A 19,934-nucleotide genomic window follows, 5' to 3' on the forward strand; every position below is an offset into this window, starting at 1 on the left:
AAAATTAATATTTATTTAATTTTCTCAAAAATCCGTATCTGAAGAAAATACAGTCAGTTCTGTATTTTTTATGCATGTGCATAAGCTGAGGTGTAAAATCTATTCTACAAAGAAAGAGGCTGGAGTTTTACTGAAATATTTGTCCATTTGCAGAATTTTTTCATGAAGAAAAAAATAATGACATTTTTACATTCTTATTTTTAAGTTGTGGACTGTGGGTGAAGAATGATGTGGTAAATTACAAGTTGTTTTCAGGTCCATTTAAAGGTGAAAGAGATTTCAGAAAAACAGAGATCAGACAATACCAGCATTGATAATGACATTGTCATTATTTGAAACACCTGTTTGCTTTCAAATAAAAGTCTACTAAACCAGGAAATAAAATCATACTATGTTTTTCTATATACTTTCTGTACACATGCTAAAAATTAAGTAGCCTATCTGAGCACTTCCATTTATGATTGAACAAATCAGCCAACATTGATCTTGACTCTTAGTATGAATCTTTTATTTTTAGAATACTAAGTTTTTAGAAGTCTTTCTAATGAATAGATATGTAATTTTATGCCATTGCTGAAACCTTGATGCATCCTGCACTGACATTTCCCAAGGCAAATGTCCCTTCTGCTGCATATTTTTCTGCATCCATTCTCCTGCCTTTCATTTTCCCTGCTATTCCTTCTGGAGTTTTTCACAATCCTGCTTAATCTTGCTTAAGCTAGGGCATTTTTGCCTTGTCAGCAAAGCTCAGCCTCACAATTCAACCTTCCTTACACATCATTAGTAGGTATACTGAATTTATCCAATACCCTTTTAATGAACCCAAAGGGACACCATTATTAGACTTTTTTCTTGCTTAGAAAGCATTTACTTTATTTTCTCTCATTCTTTTTTAAATCAGGAAATGATCTTTGAGATTCTTCTTTTGCATTGGTTTCTGTATTTATTCTTTTTATTCATAAGTTTCAACAAAATGCTGAAAAAATTATTATAGGATAATGAAATTCCATTGACCTTACTGGGATTTAAATCTCTTCTTCAGAATTTAGCAGAGGCTTCCACATTTTTTCTGGCTCGTTTGCTGAATGATATTGAAAAAAAACCTTACTAAAAGATTTTGAAAATAAAAATAAACCATATGCTCCAATTTTCTCCTATCCACTATTTTTTCTTTGCAAGGCTTAGGAAGAATGAATTTATTATTGATGGCTTACTGGTTCTTCCTCAACACATTATACTTTACCCAAGAGCTTTGTAAGTCCTACACCAATTTCTTCAAAGAGTATCAAATAAAATGTTTGGTAAATGTTAAATCAGCACTATAATCAGTATTTTGATTAATACAGTTTTTATCTTTATGTCGTGGTTTGGCTCCTTAGGGGTGATATTGCCTAGTCTTAGTGATTCTACTTCAATATAACCTCATGCAGATTTTTTACTTTTCTTTTAAAAGAACTTTTAATAATGGCTACCTTGCTAACCTTTTAATACTTATTTTTTCAATATTTTTTAACTGTAATGAAATAATTTGCTTTTCCTAAAGTCATATTTTCCTTTCCAGTTTCTACTAAATTTTCCTGGGTTTTCCTTATATGTATTTTTTTTAAAATTACTTCCTCCTTTTTTCAGTTAATACTTGAGTAGTTGTACTATTAAACTTTGGAAAGTGATACTTGCAAAAAAATGGAAAAACATGTACATCAAATAGACTGCAACAAGGATAGTAAAGCAATAATTGTACTAGGCATAATGGAATAATGCAATAAAATTATGCTCTTTTTTGCCATTTGATTTGCATAAAATTGGCAAAAATGAGAGGCTATGCATGCATTGATCTCTGTCTTCTCTACTAGATGTCAAAAAAGAATTGAGTAGATTAAATTTTCCCTCAGTATTCATGTCGAAACAGGTATTATATGCCAGGAATATAATTGGCATATTGTATTCATTCAATGCAACTATTTTCAGTAATTTGAAGAAATAACTCTCTTGTATAAATATAATACTTTTTCAAGCACAGAAGCAGTTATTTAATTAGCTTAACACATTAATTTCCATATTTTCAGAAAATGGTAGGAATAATAATTATTAAGGATTACTTCATTTCTATGAAGTGACAAGGTTTATTGCCACAAAAAGCAAACGGATGCATGTGGCATCTCTTGTTTGTACACTTGTGCACTGGTGTTTCTGCAGGCATGAGGCTAGAGAAGCTACAAGTAGAGATAAGCTGACCTTATGCACGCCCTCAGCCATGGATAAAGGCTCAGGCTGTGCCATGGGGAGGTCTGGCTGCACAGGTGGTGCACGGGAGGGCATGCAGGAGAGCTGTCTGTGAGGCTCACTGCTGAGGAAAACCTTCTCACCAGCCTGGCAAATGGCTCTGCATGAGCAGGGCTTCAGACTAGTTTTAAAAGGTGAAAAAAATCTGCAGGCTTTACTACCCTCTCTTTTCAGGTTACGGGTTCAGAAAGTGCATGGCCAAAGCCAAGGAGGAGAGGAGAGAGAGGAGAGAATGGGAAAGTTTGCAAGGAAGGGAGAATGCAAAGTGAGCCATCGAACACCTGAAGTACAGATCCACAAACAGAATCGTGGAACCAATTGGGTTGGAAAAGACCTCTGAGATTGTTGAGTCCAACCTATAACTGAACACCACCTTGTCTACCAGACCATGGCACTGAGTGCCACATCCAGTCTTTCCTGGAACACTTCCAGGGACAGTGACTCCACCACCTCCCTAGGGAGCCAATTCCAATGTCTAATCACCCCTTTTGTCTAGAATTTCTTTCTTTAGGAGGAAGTGGTTGAGAATCTTAAGTTGGAAGTTAATTCAAGTGAAGAAGATCATAAAAATCATAAGTTTTCCATTCTTCTTTTAAATTGTGACTAACAAAATAAGGGTAATGGACTTCAAGTAGCTCTGGGGAATGCAAGTATCTGAGAAGTGATAAGGAAAAAAGGAATGTAAGAGATAAGGACAGAACAGCAAATTATCCTAATATGGAGGAAAGATTAGAATTACATCAAAAATTAACACGATTGCATCAGGAATTTTTTAACAATCTGAAAATCTAAAAAAAAATCATAAAATATGGGAAGAAATGACACATATCTTATGATAAATATAAAGAAATAGACCAAGCAAGCCAGATTAAAATGAGAAAATGCTGAAGCACAGAACAGGTCAAAAGTGGCATGATGATATTCATATTCAGTTCAAATGGGAGAGTTCTGTGCTTGAAATAGTAGTAGCTTCTATATTTCTTTGTATCAAAGACTGCTGTTTTCCACAAAGATTACACCACATTACAATGGCTTGTCAGTTGTTTTCGACCCATTTTCCTCTCCAAATTCTCCATCTCATACTGATGCTGTACCTCTTGAACTCCTTTAAAAGCAATTTCAAATGCTTGAAGCAAAGACAGATGGTGGAGTTTCATTTTTTTCAGGTGCCTTCCCCAGTCACATTGACTTTGACTGTCCACTATCATTACAAGATGAGATGTGCATCTGGCCTCCTGAAATTAATTCCATGTATCACAGTGTACTTCTGCCAGAGCTGCACGTGGTCATATTAAATATTAAAGTGATGTTCAAAACAAGATTAGGAAATATGATTTTCAACTGTGTCTCATGGAGCTTATCTGTGGCTTCATCATTGCTAAAAAAAATATTATTGCCTGTGCATCAGTATCAGGAGAACCACATACTGAAAGGTAACACTCTGGATGGGTTATGCCTCTAACTACAAATAGTGTTGTTATGCCATGAAGAAAAATAGCTTCAGGCTATATGAAAGCCTGAGAAAAGGAAGGTGTAATAAAATCTCATGGAAAAAATTTTTTTGGAAAATATCCTTATTTCAGAGTAGTATTTTATACAGCAGTATAAGTAAGTTTACTGTATTTTGTGCTTCTGTATTTTTCTCCTTTCCTCCATTTTTCTACCTAGAGGAGGATTGCTTTGTTGTTTACCAAAAAAAAACCAAAATGAGAAAAATCATAATTTGGTCTGAGTTTCTTTCCATCCATTTAAATAATTCAAAAGTCTAATTACACCAGCAGAAATATTTCATAATAAACTTTGTCTATATAATTTACTGGCTGAAAAGCTACCATAATGTAAGGCAAGTTATAAAGTTTTAACCTAATGTTCAAGTGTTAACATAGATGTGCACACACATGAACATGAATGTGTGCGCGCACACACACACAGTAACACACTTCTAAAATTTTGTAATTGTTCTAGGCTTTTTTGGGTTTTTTTAGTTCACATACCCTCACCTGTATACACACCTTATTCCAGAATCTGCCTTTATGAAGTAGAAAGTTCTGGGTGTTACTTCCCCTGCTGAAAGGGACTACTGTTAGCAAGGCACCAATAATGCCTCGAATAAAAAGGCTGTTAGATGTCCGGGTTTGTGTGTGAACACCTGCCAAATATAAAATGAATGCCAATTTTATAAACAGCAGACAGTATGGATGTTTCCTGTGAGTATTTTGGGCAAAAACGAATGCCCATTTCTCTCTGAAGAGTATCAGAAAATTACAGCTGCAGAACAACAGCACATCACTTGAAGGGTAGGTTTAGACACTGAGCTTTCACAAGTTTGCATGGTCTACAATTAAAGAGAATAAACTCAGGAATTACAGTCTGGGCCTCAAGGGAAAAGTATTTAATGTGCCTGTTTGCCTCTTAACTAGAAGAAAACGCTGTTAGTACAGTCAGCTGCCTATGGGAAAGAATGCAGAAACACCTCTGAGGAATGATGGTGACAGTTCACACCTGAGGAGTTCTAAATCCAGCAAAGCCCCATGTGGCACTGCTTAACAGCTGAGCAGCTGGGGCTGTCTTGACCTTCAGAGGTAGCATAAAAAACAGAGGTGACAAAAACAATGTTGGAGATAAAAAAAAATCTTCATATTTAATGACCTCAAAAAGAAGATGAATGTTAAAAAGACAGACCTTACCTGAGCATGGAAATGTTGTGACATTGGCTTTAGCATGCATTCACTCAAATCTGTGAAATGCTTGAGCTTGTTTGGGGTACCTTCAAGAGAAGACATTTCACATACTAAATTACTTTGTAAAGTCTAAGAGTAAAAACATTAATTTAAGAAATTACTACCTTGTCTTTGTGTCTTGATCACCCATTTGGGATCAAGAATCAGAGCAGAGAACCCTCCTCCATGTTCAAGTGTTTGCATCAGAAGTTAAGATCTGATTATATGCTGGATAGCAAGGATAGCCCTGGAAAAAAATTAGGAGGAGTCTTTTTGAAAAACAATTATGGAAGGGAAGAAGTATGTAAACAGATGAGTACAGTGTTTGAACTCTGGGCAAAAATAGAGCACACATTCCCCAAACCTCCAGAATATGCTTGTTTTGCATATTTGATGCTTTTCTTGCCTAATGACTGCTCTCTGGCCTTCCTGCCAAAACTTTTGACATTGTGTCTATGCAAAAATACCACATTACATTTTATACAAGGGCTATCTTTTGTGTGCCTGTATCTGCATTATGAAGCAAGACCAGAACAGTACCTAAATTAAGGGAGAAAGAGGGAGGGAAGGCAAAAGTGTCTGTCACACTCTTTATTATGGCAGCTGATTTTCACATCTGCAGAGAAATATAAGCATAATTCAGATGACTTGTCAAGGGAAATATGATTGAATTATCTCTGTAGCCCAGCTGAAAGGTGAAATGATGAGCAACCTGGAATTAAATTAAAAACCTAAACCCATTAAAGTATTCAGATTTCCCAGTCTAAGATAAAAGTGAAAACCTTTGAAATTAAGCAGTCTTCCTACCCTTATCTCTGAAGCTGAAGACGCTACTGCTTTGGATAACACAAAGGAAGCCAGACTGGATTATTGCTCATTTGAACACTGGTTTTCAAATGCACCATATTTTCCTCAAGAAATGAACATTATTCATTTCAGCTTATACTGGATATCAAAGTAGCTGTAGAAAAGGACACAAAATAAATTACCAACCATCCTTTGATCCCAATACACTCCCACTGCTCCGCTTCCCCACTCCAGAGAACAATGTGAAGGAACCAAATCTATTGCTTATTCTCAGCACAGTGCTGCGCATTCTGAGTCTTTTAAAGCTCATTCCTTTTCTGAAGGATGTCTTTATTCTTAAATTTGAAACTATGCAGAAGATTTCCTCAAATGCCAGTTTTCTCACATGATCTCTCCGTTGTCTTCAAAGTGATTCCTCTTAAAATGCAGTTCATGAGTCCCACCTTGTCTGGCTTGAAGAGACAAAGAAATAGTTCCTAGAATCTATTCATCCATGCCATAACAGGGAAGCACATTTCCTACAGAAGTGTTCCATTCCCATGTGCAGTATAAACAAGAAATAAAAAGTGTTTTTCTGTTTAAACTTGTTTTCATGTTGGTGCAGTTATACTTTTGCAGCACATGAAATTAATCCTTACCTGCTCTCATAGAGGTATTTAGAAAATAGTAATGATAAAACAACACCATCTCACCGTTATTCTCAAAAGTGGATTTAAAGGTTGATAACTTAAAGCCTGATAACTTAAATTACTGTAAAAACTTATAAAACCCCCATATAATCTCATAAAACTGTAATTCAAATAGAGCCACAAGGGGTCAAAATCAAATTACTTCATGTATAACAAAGTGAGAAACATTCTGCTGTGTATTTATTTATTCAGGTAATGCACCCACATCCCTTTCCTTATGTCTGTTTACAAAGACTTCAGGTCAGGCATTTTTTCTTTGAAACTTTCGTGGCATCAACGTAATGAAGCCCCAGTCCCAACAAGTGTCAATGAATAGAAAATTAATAGAAATATTTACTTTTGTTTCTACTGTTATTGTTATTGGAAAAAAGCTATAGCTTTTCATCTTCATTTTGAGTACAAGCAAAATCAAAGGCAGGACTGTTTCATAGCTCCTTATCCCTTCTACATCCTGGAGTGGAACCAGTTCCATCCTTCAGCAACTGAGGAGCAATAGCAAACTTACCCTGATATGAACTGTATGAAAGGGCACAAAATTATGAAGATGAAGCTAAGGGAAGAAATAATTATTATGATCATGCCTCTACAATCAAAATTTTCCAGTAATATTTTTACAGCACTTAGAAACTCTTTGGTGGGGAAAGTCATTACTGTACTTTATTATTACTCCTCAAGCATTTGCCTATGTGCCAGATAACAATGTGGATATCAATGAAGGTTCCCTCAATAGACATTTTTTAAATTCAAACATCAAACATAAAACCTCTAAAATGGTATTACTTCTTCCATCATCAAAATATTGTGCTTATGTAGTTAAATTTCCCTTTAGCCTTGGGTTTGGATTCTATAGAATTAAATATTCCATTTCAAACCACATATGGTAGTTCAGTGATTTACACCTCATCTAATTTTGCTAGACGGCAGAAGCCCTTTTAATGAGTGCTTGGAGGGTTTCATTCCATTATAGTGCCAGAGAAGCTGATGCTGCATTTTCTTTCAAATCCAAAAATTTAGTTGGCTGACATCCAACTTGCAATCAAATAATAATGAATTTTTAAAACAACTCCTTCCCAGGCAGAATCTCAAGAATGAAATGAAAAAAAAAAAAAAACCTAATACAAGAACAAATATGCCAGATTTATACAAGTCTCTGCAGCAACTGTCTGAAAGATGAAGCACATTGCTAGAATTTCTCAGAAATAGAACCTGCAACATTTGGGATGTTTCTTCATCTAAACAGCTGAAAATATTAACAATTTCACATGTTCAGTGTTCTTGCTGTATCAAAAAGAATAAGCTAAAAGCAAACATAATGTGAAAAAGCATCTATTTAAAACCTTCTATACTGCTAACTCTTCATTGCATTGGACAGATTGAAAGCACAGAGGGAGAGTAGCAACCTACATACACAAGCACAGTCAAGGATGATAAACAGGATTAGTTTTGAACAACCATGGCAGAAATACTAAACAACAGATTTGATTCCTCACCTTGATTCTACCACTGATTTTCTATATGGTCAGGTCACAGAATTCCATTTATCTGCCTTTAATTTCAAAATTTAAAACAGCCTTTGCAATGCACCCTTTCTTCTACTCATCTTCTCCCACCTCTGCCTACCTGTTCTCACACATAATATGCAAAACGCCCTGCCACCCCCCCCCCCCCCAAAAAAGGCATTTCTGTACACTCCTATAAGCAAAGCAAACAAAGGACCTGTGAATGTTATCACAGACTATTTGGAGAACAGTGAATAGAGAATTTCCCAATTAGTTTATACAAGTTTTGAATGGGGTCACTTTCGTCCACCTTTTATATGATGGTTTGCAAGAGTCATTTCCATTTTATAAAGATGATTTTCATAAACCAAAACACCATCCATTATCCCAGTGAAAAGCATATGGCCATATGGTGTATACTTCATGTATATAATTGATGAGCAGTCTTGCTAGAAAGTTAGGTTGTCAGGACCTGCTGAGGTGGCCAGGTGCTCTTTGTGACGGTATTTGTAAACATATTTACCACCAACAGTTAAAAAACAGTTAGTTATTTATTGTGTTAATACAACAAAGTTCCAAGTATCATCTGATCTATTAGCTAAATATTTATATAGTAAATATTAACAAAACAAGGAAACAATAGACAAAGAGCACTCTAGCAAGAATTTATTCAACACCCCACTCTTCTGTATATAAATGAAATCTTGTTGTACCATGCAAGTTGCTTTCCTGCTTATACTGGAAATAAAAAGACACTAATGTCCCCTTATGTCTTTATATAAGTCTTGTAGGATAGGTGACTGAAAGGGTTAGGTGACAGTTCAACTTTTATACAGAACTAATTTTTATCTCCTGAAAGGTAGGATTATGTCTTTGGATGCAGTGACCCTCCTTCAGTTCCTTTTATTTCCATAGAAATGTAAAGCTGGAAGGGAGGTCACCTAGCCCTAGCTTTCCCTTTTTTAATCTAAAAGAGTCCCAGTTCACAGTCTTTCTTCAGAGATCACATTTCCTAGACCTCTGACTGGTCTATAAAATCTCTCACAACTCTGTTCCAAAAGCCCCTTTGACAGTTATTCCTTTATTCTGAAAGGGAACTGATTCTAAAGCAAAATTAATTTTATTATTTAACTTTACTTTTTTTTTTTTATTTCTTTGATGGTAATTGCAACCATGGTAAAGATTCTTTTCCAGTTATAACATGTCCTTAGTGTCATAACTTCTTCCTCAGTGTTGAGCATGCTCTCTTTTTATACATCAGCATAATTTACTAGCACATAACTGAATAACAGACTTAAACATTCATAAACACACTAAGTGTTTCTTTTGTGAATAGCCCCAAATGATGTTTTTCATTACTTCAAAGTGCCCTCCTTTAATGTGGACTGGAATTCCCTTGATAGAAAGCACTTTGTAAAGTGTTTTTTTCTGTGTTATCACATGCGCTAAAGATGAAGAAATTGAGCAATATAATTTTTACCCTGGATAACTGAGATAAATCCTTTCTTATGACTGGTTGAAGAGAGTAATGCACTGAATCAGTACATTTCTACTATTTTCATGAAATGAATATAGTAATCAGCCCTGGAATTTTCATAAACAGTCTAAAAATAAAACATAGGCACAAATTAGGCCACCATGAATGACTGTGATCATTTCTATGCAAATGCTTTCTACTTCTTTCTGATGTTGCATTTTTTAGAATGTCATCTTGAAATGTTCTTGAAAATACTCCTTTTATGAAGATATTCAGGACATAGTTACTCTATAGACTTTTTTTTTTTTTAGTGAATATCAAAATCTTCAGCCCTGCAAAGTAAGGATTGGTCTTATTTTTAACTGCATGGCTAAGTAGGTATGAAAGAAATAAATGTTACTGAAGGTCTCAGTAGGAGTTAGAGATTCATAGAATGGTTTGGGTTGGAAAGAACCTTAAAAATCATCTCCTTCCAACCCCCCTACCACGGGCAGGGACACCTCCCACTAGGCCAGGTCACTCAAAGTCCCATCCAACCTGGCCTTGACACTGCCTGGTTGGGGCATCCATGGCTTCCCTGGGCAATTGTTCCAGGGCCTCTCTACCCTCACAGTGAACAATTTCTTTCTAATATCTTATCTAAACCTGTCCCTTTTCAGTTTAAAGCTATGATTAATTATTGTCTTGCCATTCTCACCATCACTCATTATCTCAGTTGTGCTGTTCCTTTATTGTCTTATAGGCAAGTTCTGAAAATACAAACTGTGCAACTCCACATTCTAGCGCTCATTTGGAATGAAAACAGGTGGCAAGGTGATAACATTAATTACTTCACCAAGCTTATTGCAAGTCTAGGTCGAGATCAGTAACATTCTTGTCTTTTCTAGCTCTGCTGCATTACCACAGACTCAGTTCTTTACAAGTACAAACGTTCTCAAGAGAAAGATATATTAGAGTGCAAAGATATATTAGAGTGCAACAAAGTACAGGCAGAGGCATTGAGAATCCCTCACACTGCATCACAGCAGTAACAGAAGGACTTTACTAGTATATTTTCAAAAGCCAATGACATTCTGGGGGCAGAAGTAAAGAAAACAGGGGTTCTGCCTTCTAAAAAGACAGCACAACATTTCATTCTGCTTTTTATCATCGTCTCGTCAGCCTGGTAACTGCACATAGAGTTAACCTCTGTTCCATGGTACAGTTTCAAGACAGATTTTTAGCAGTTATTAGTTAATTGGCCACTGAATTTAGAATTCAGTGTAATTTGTGCTGGACATCAGTTTGTAGGAAAAGAACACAAAAGATAAAAGGTCAGTTAAGTAGCTGGGCAGGGCATACGGAATGTTTGCAGGCAAATGCTGGAAACTTCTTCCAGAGCAGCACATTTTTGAGACTGTGTGGAAATTCACAGTGCTACCTGACTCTCTTTTCATTCCCTGGCTCACTGAAGGAATTTTACCCCTAAGGCTCTCAAACTAGAGTCAGATTTTTCACTCTTAGTTTTAATCAAAAGGCATTGGTGCACTCTGCAAATAGGAGAACAATTTTTTTCCAATATCAGTGCAGAAAGTCCATCTTTTCCCTCTTCTTCAAAGTAATTTTTTAGCCTGAAAAAAACCCCCAACCCATATTTATTGAAATATTTCACCCACAAAAATTAGTCATGATGAAAACTGGGTAGCAAACCCAATGGTAGTGATTATTTTATTACACATTACAAAAAAGTATCTCAGAAGAACCCCTATAATGAAATTAATCTGAACAGTTCAGCTGTTTGCATAGCAGGTTTCCCAAATGTAGGGGCTGTCAATCTTTCTTAGACTAAGAGATATGAACTTGCTATATACATACTTGTTTCTGATGTCAAAAAAAATACCAAGGTAGCATATTAAATGCAACCTACTGGTTTAAAAATAAATACTGGATCTTCTGAAGGTTTCTTTTTCCTTTAAAAACTGCTTTTCTTCTGTTTCCAAGCACACTGAAGCTAGTGACCTTCCATCCTCTAGAATCAGGGCTGCATTATCTAACATGGCAGCATATTATGTGTAAGATTTGGAAATGGGTACCTGCTTTCTTTGGATTTGAAACCAAAGTTATGATGTTCAGACTTTTAAGTGATAGTATAAAATACCCATTTTCAGTGTAGTTTACAAGAAAGCCTTTTTAAAAAATTACCTGTACAGTTGTGCTTCTCCTTTCTATGTACCAGAGAATAACTGCTTAGCACAAGAAACTCTGCAACCAGCAGCATTGAGAAATTTGCCCACTTATCCCTTTGTGATTCTCTCAACCTGTATTCCTGCATCTGCTGCATTGACAGTTTGGAACCAGTAGTGTGGAACAAAACCTGGCTCAATCCCTTGGCTCAGAACCATGTTGTCAGAAAAAAGAAAAAAAAAAAACCAACTCAAAAAACTTAAACCAAACCCAGTATGTAAATCACAAGATGGTTGAAGTATCTTCAGTAATGGAATTGCTAGAACCATTTAGTTACTCAGTCCTAAAGACTGCCAGTCATGCTAGATAGCCTTGTTTTGTAAGTATCCCATATTCTCACTTTGGCACTGGACACACTCATTTCAGATACAAAACCAGCATTTTCCAAGTTGTTGGGAAATAACCTAAGTGAGATTGTAAACAATGGAATCTGAGAAACTGGCTCGATGCCTTCGCAAAGGCTTTGATACGGACTGTTGGCTCGCTCCAGCATTTGGAAAACAGTTAAACATATTTTACTGGTAGCAATGTTTTTCCATTGTTGTGCTATCCCAGCACGGAACCATAACAGAGACAGTCTCTTCCTAGGCATTTCTAGAGACTGACCAACCAGGAACTGGGTGTGAGTACAGAGCAGGGGAAGAGGGTGAGTGTCAGCAGCTGGACGCCTTCAGAGGCAGAGACCTGCACAGAGAAGGTTTAGTATCTTCTCCAGCACTGGAATTTTTTTAAGTGGTAGAGTAAGCAATCACTATTGTGAGAAGTTGTAAAATTGCCTGCTTAAGTTACTACATGCCTTGGGAATGAGAAATAAACTGTAAATTAAAGAGAGCAGAGGACTGGACCTTTGGAAAGGAATACCATGGATATCTTTAAGAAGGTTGCTTTGTGTCTGTGAGAAAAGTGGAATTTTCTGGATTCTAGATCAAAAAAATATAAAAATTCAGGGGATTAAGGCTCCAATTCAGAGGAATGGAAACTTCAATGAAAACTGAACCTGGGCTATAAGCAGACATTTAAATTTCTCCTTATTAAGCAAAGGGCTTAGCTGTTTGTTTAATTTATATTCAGTTAAAACAAAAGAAAGTTCATCATATGCTTAAATGCTTTTCTCAATTAGAACTTCACAATCTTTTTCTGGAAACTGATAAGGAATATTTACAACAGTGTTGACTTGCTGCAGCATTTTCCCATATTTCAGTATAGCCACAGTTATACAGCTACTAAATGCAGTCTTTGTCTACTTTTAAAAATTAATGCACCCTGTGGGAGCTTTGTTAATGGTCAGAACTTAATTGCTTTACAATACCTTTTCATTCCAATCAAGACCATTTCTAGCAACTTCCTGGACTGAAGCAGTAACGAATCATTCATCCCAGCACTGAGGGATTATCCAAAACTGTCATGTAGAATTGAAGAAGGTTTCCCTCCAGTAGAGTTTATATTGTGGGTTTTGTTACTGTTTGTTTCTACCTCACATCACCTTTATGTATGAGAAAAACTGAAGTAAATCAATATTTTTGCTGGTTTGGATCTCTGAATTTAACTACCACTTGACCTTTCTTGTCCTTGTCAGATCCATTCTGTGCAGTAAGAAGGGAATTCACTTAATTCTTCCTTGCCCATGTGAAGGCAAAATTTTTCTAGCTGAATAAACAAAATACACCAGGCATTTTTTCCCCCTTAGATAACTAGTTCTTTTTAAAACTGTCTACCCTGTGTTTTACATAATGAAATACTTGAAAAATCTGTCCTAACACTTACTGCAGTAACTAAAGATCTTTTCTTGACCTTAGTGGCCTTTGTATCATGATCTACATTAAATGGTGGCATTCTGTTTTAAGACAAATAAGAAAACAGAATTTAAAGGGACACATTGTTTCAAAGAGACTCATTCAATTCCTTAGCAACAATTTAGGAAGTCACAAGGGAAATGAGTTTTTATGGTCTCATCATTTCTTTGATGTAAAAGTGCACACTCCATCTTTTTGGCATTTCATTCAACAGCGAAGCACATGAAAAAAGAGCCCTACTGTGCATAAAGAGAATAAAATATGTTCAAGAAGAAACAGGAAAAGAAATTCAGGTTAATATGAAGGTCAATCTCTTTTCTGTGTTTCAAATCTGCAGTTTGCTGAGATCTTAAGGAGAAGTAAAAAAATCTTTAATCTTCATTGCTGTCATCCCTTAGCTGGAGAAGAATTAAAATCCAAACAGAGATGGTTTGGCTGATGCTAGACTGGTAAATTACTGTTAGATTTTAAATTATCTATCCCTGAAATACAAGGCCTTATATGACACACGTTGCACTTTATATAAAATAAAGCTAATGCCTCATTAAGGGTATTTACAAACTCCTACATTTCACTCACCTCTTTCTGCACAGAAGAGAAGTGAGCTCACCTACCTCAGGGAGCCTCAACCTACAACACAGCCACAGATCTGGACCATTTTGCACAAACCATCTCCCAGGCCCACTCCCTTGCTGCTTCCATACCATATCTGGTGTTTGGGTACCTGAGACTGCAAATGGACACTAAAGAGCAAAGCAGCTCAACAGGACCTCTGTGAGATCCTGGCAGGTCTGGAGAAGTCTCCATCTCAGGTTACTTGAAAAAGTCTCTGGGGACAGACTAGCAGGGCCTGTAAGGACAGGACAAGGGGTAACGGTTTTAAAATAAAAGAAGGTAGATTCAAGACTAGACACAAGGAAATTAGGGTTTTTTTCGATGTGAGTGATGAAACACTGGCACAAGTTGCCCAGAGAGATGGTGGATGCCCCATCCCTGGAAACATTAAAGGACAGGTTGCATACAGCTCTGAGCAACCTGATCTACTAAAGATGTCCCTGCTCATTGCAGGAGGGGTGGACTAGATGGCCTTTAAAGGTCCTTTCTAACCCAAACCATTCTATAATCTATAACTCTGAGCACGGAACATTCTCACACTCTCCCCAGGCTCAGGTATTTTGGTTTTGGGGTAGGTTTTTTTTTGCTTAAAAAAACCAAACCAACCAATCAAACAAACAAACAAAAAACCCCAAAAAATAATAAACAAAAGCAACAACAACAAAAAACTCAAAAAAAACCCACAAAAAATAATAAAAAATAAAACCAAGCAGGAGGGGTTCCTACTTCGAGCATGAGCTGACAGAACTGCGATAGAAATATTTCATCAGCTACTTTAAGATTTAACTGAAAATGGTTTTTTAATGCCAATATTTTATTAATCTACTCAGTTAGCTCTCCTTTGCAGGAGAACTGCTAGACAATGACAATGCCTTCTATTTATAACCTCTCAGAGCTGAAAGTCAGTTCTCTCAATCATATAACATATGTTTTACCAGCAGTGGTGGAAAGAGTGAAAATTTTCTCTTCTGCCAAGCTACATTCTTTTCCTCCTTAAAAGTGAAATCAATATAAAAAATGGTAGTGACCAATTAAACACACACACACACACACACACAAATCCATCTTCCAATGATTGTACTATCTGGGCTGCATTATATGAGACAAAATACAAGCAGGCAAGAACCTGTATTTGAGGTAACACAAGATTAAGCTTTTCACATAGATAAGAAATTCCTTATTATTTGAAACTATGAACATATAACTAGGATATGATAATTGGAAGTATGGGGGGGGAAATAACTGCTATTTGTGATACTCTTTAATGGTTAAATGTTAATAAATGTAATAAATCAGAAGAAGCTGATTTCTTGGCAGTTCCTTAGAGAGGTGACAATAAAAACAGTAAATTTTGCTGATGTCTTTGGATATTTACTTTAAGCAGTGTTCCCTAGGAATAGTCTACTGAGCAGGGAATCTGGGTTTCCATGTCTTCCTTTTGCTGCCTGTCCACAGCTGTTATTTTTCTTTTCCCTTTTCGTACAGTCACCTTGGAGAGAGTTCATCATTCAAAAATTAAGGCCTTCCAATTCTGGTCTTGTATCTTTCTTGCCTGCAATGCAATCTTCCATTACAGTTCATCAGAGAACAAAATGGTCTATTTTTCCATTTTTTAATGGGGGGATCCATAATTAACAATATTTTTGAAATTTACCTACTACTGAAAGCATAGCTTAGGGCACCACCTGAAAGAAAAAAAGACAGAGTTCAAAGATACTTCTGTTTTTCAGCTCACAGAAATAGCTGTTTTATCCCCTAGTGATGGAATAGGAAGCACTTTTAATGGATCTGGAAAGAGGAATAACTTTGTCTTCTTCTGCCCCATAACTAGCTACTATTGTGCCCCAAACAGCCCACCAGTAGCTAACTGAAGAATATGATAGTGAATATCACTATCTGAATGCCAAATAGTTGTGTAAGTGAATAGGAGTGAGAAAGCACAGCCATTCTATTTTATGAAATCCAAACTACAGCAACAGTGGCTGCTATATTCTTTGCCATTTGTTCAGGAAAAAAAACCCAAGCAAGGATAGCAGTATGAAGATTTTTGTAACTCTGATCCAGATGTAAAACACGTTTCATTTAGCCTGCCCGAGGCCAGCAGCTCTCTGTGTGAGTACAGAGCTCAGCACTGTGCTACCTTAGCCTGGAGTATCTTTGAAATTTAATTCTGTTCCCTTTGATTTTTTTATTGTGTTAATCTTCCCTGTTCAAAATGGTGGTATTTAACTGGGGGAATTCACCAGCTTAAGTGTTTGATGGGAATATGCTCCCTATTTGGCATCAGCTAGGAAAGAGGCTGATTAAATGCACGACTGGCTTCATGATTTTTAGAAGAGAAGAGGGAATAAGCAAAGTCACAGGTTGAGATAAACAGCAGCATGAGATTACAGCATGAGGAAGAAATTTATTTGGAATAGAAAATAAGGAATAAATATTTTTCTCTCCACTGTGAACAAACTTTACATTTCAATCCTCTGGCTTAATGCCTTTAGCTCTCATTTCAGGCTTCTGGTTCTACTGAATTTTTTTGCATCAGAATGCTGCAATCTAATGTCTTTCCAGTACCAATTTAAAGTTTTTCTTCAGCCTTTCATCCTTTAGTAACAAGCATAGACATAAACATACCTGTTCTACTTTTTTGTTCCCCAGTAGTTCAAGAGCAATTTATGCTTTTGCTTGTTCAATCTTCAGTCCCTCAAGCATATTTAAATTAGGAACTGACTGGATTCTTTATGAAGAACTCTGAAACTATTTCTGAGCAGAATATTTACCTAGTGACTAGAGAAAATCCTTCCAATATTTGTGTACAAAATATTTGCATGTGAAAGTGGGACATTTAAACTATGAAAGATCATATCCCTCCAGTTAAAATATTCATGGGTGCTCTACAAAAGTATAAACTAGTCTTTCTCTGTAGTTGTATTAAACACATCTTGTGTGGGTGTGTAGGGGGTATGAAGAATATGTCCTTTATAACCACGGACACCAAAACTGATGTGAATAATGGACTTATAAGTGGCTGCAGAATCTGCTGCCTCACCCTGGGAATTGCACCACTATTGATTTCCTGCCCATGAACCCTCTCCCTTGCCCTTCCTCCACAGTGGCTGCTCTCATGAAGTATATCCAATTGAGAGCACCTAAAGATCAGACTGAAACTGCACAGCAGCAGAAATATGCAAATATGTATTTGTTGGTTTGGGTTGGGTTTTTTGTTTTGTTTTGTTTTCTAAATAAAAATGCTTTTTAGTATATATGTTTTCCATACTCTCACTTTCCTCTGCCTTTGGACATTGCAGGGAAGGTACAGATGCATTAGGCATCCTGACAGGTTGTTATTCTACTGCACAGGGTATGTTTCATGGACCATTTTGACATTGATTCCTGGCCAAGTTTTGAAGAAGGTCACTGCAAACTACCCCTTTGCTATTATATCACCACAAACTGTGCTGGCTTTGGCTTTGAGACTCACTAGTGGAAGGCAGTAGTGTGCCAAGTGTCAGAGAAAGTGTATTTCTTTAGAGATGATACTTATCAACAACACAGTGAGTGTCAGAATTCCTTCTCTATAAAAATAAAGAAAATACCCTGAAAGTGACAAACTACAGTTAACAATACACAAGCAGCAACCACTGAAAAGAATTCCCCAAATCTCCCAATTATAGTACATGTACGCTGTTTTTGCAAAGCAGATAATAGCTTTTCTCGTACTTGTTAAGAAGAAAAATTGTCAAGAGCACATATAACAGTTACTAACATATAAACTGTAGTTCTACAATGCTTTAGTAACACTGATGAAAAATAGAGACACAACTGGCAGAGGAGAAAAAAAGAAAACCATCATCTTAAAATTGAAGTTGGTACAAAGCCAAAGAACAATATTATTTTAAGAAGGATGCTGAGGAATACCACCCTTCTAGAATTCTGTACAAATTATCTGCCAAGCTATTTAGGAATAGATGTCTTGTCTTAGATAGAAATATGAATTCAAAGGAAAAAAAACCTAACCAGCTGCCAATCCCCTGAATTATTGTCAATCAATCTACACTATAAGTGAGGAAAAGATTATTGTCAGGCCAGTTACAATGAGCAGTTCAAATCACAGTTCCCTGGCTTATTGTCAGTCAAATTGTGCTATAAACAAGAAAGATATGACTGTCAAAACAGCTACAATAGGATGGTCTTTAATCCATACTACAAGACAAAGGAAATAATTACATCTAACATAAGAGAAATAGATGTTCATGTGAAGTGACTAAAATATTGACTCTCATAAAGAGCTTGATTTTTCCAGCCTTTTGGCTTCAAATGTCTCCCCGTATCTGCCATCTAATAGATGAAGGAAAAGGGGAACTACCTTTCTTACCACTCCCCCCTGGAGCAGTATCTTGCTCACATGGAGCACTGTGGAGAACAGAGTTGCATCTACTGCAACCGTAAATAGCATCACTAATCTGTTTGCACCCAGGGAATCCTTGACAGGTGGTTCTTAGCCATCTGCATTGCTTTTCTCCCTTTTAAACTCTTCTCCTTTTGGCAGCATTGCTGGCCAAATCCTTGCTTGTGTGTGTGCTTAGGCTGTCTGGAGAGGAACAGAGCACCAACGGGAGGTCAAGGGAGGAAAACAGATGAGAATGTCTTGCTTCGGTAATTAGTTCTGATCCTTGCAATGAGAAGCAGAAATTTGGCAAGCAGGGAAGGGGAATGAGTGTGCTCCCAGATGGACAAAGTCTAATTTGGGACTGAGAGAGAAAGAAGAAGCAAAAGCAGGACCACAACCAATAAATCCATTCACAGTTTAGTCCATTCACTCTTTCTGCTGTTGTCTTTTTTCCTATATTTATATAGAGTCTAGATTCCTCCCCCTCCCTCCATCCTTCTCTTTCCTAAGATGTTATTTGGCTTGAACCATAAGACAGTAATGCTGTCTTTAAAACATTAGTGTAATTGAACAAAAATGTTACCTCCTTTCCTTCATACTTAACCTTTAAAGGACACATTTATTAAAAAATACTCAGCAAAACCCTCTTTTTGACTTTCTGGCTGAATGCACCCATAAGATTCCCCAGATTTATCGTGAACATAATAATGCAGGAATGAAAAATATAATAATGCTTAATTTGGTTTTTTTTCACTTCAGCTAAAAATGCAATGTTCATTTGTGGAAAAGGTCAGGCTACTGTTTCGGCTTTCTATGTTCAAGGCCACAGATTTCACAGTTTCCTATATACTAGTCACACAGACAAAGATGCAGTTTAATCTGCTTTTCACCTAGGGAAAAAGTGTTGAGGGCCCAAGACTGGCCTATGAAACAAGAGGAGTCTCTGACTTGTTGGGCAAGGACACTGAGACTTGTTTCTACGCAGGGAAAGTAGGGGCCATGTGGCTCTGGAAAGGGATACTTTTGATTTAAAAAAACCCATGAGTTATGGAAAGAAATTAATTTTGAGGTTCACCAGGCAGAAGGACTAGAATTTTAAACTTATGTTTGTGGTGATGCCAGGGCTGCAGAGGTTTCAGAGCCATAGTAACAGCAGTAAAGTAATTCATGAGGTTCTGAAGCAAAAGGAGATTGCTGGGATTAAGGGAAAACCTTTCTTAAGTAGTTGTGTCAGTCCTGAGTGTTCTCTCTCCCAGTCAGTGTCAGTCACTATCCTGCACATAAGTCTGAATGACCACCCAGCCAGAGGCATTGGGTGGGTTTTTTTCTTCCTAAAGGCAAAGTGATTAATGTTTGCAAACTCTTTGCAATCTGCTGGTGTCATTACTACATATCAGCAGTTTAAATACTCAATATTTTAAGTAAATAGAGGACTGTGATGCTG

The sequence above is a fragment of the Manacus candei genome, unplaced genomic scaffold (genome assembly GCF_025592945.1).
Source record: "Manacus candei isolate 608988 ecotype Guabito, Panama unplaced genomic scaffold, ASM2559294v1 h1tg000050l, whole genome shotgun sequence".
Taxonomy (NCBI): domain Eukaryota; kingdom Metazoa; phylum Chordata; class Aves; order Passeriformes; family Pipridae; genus Manacus; species Manacus candei.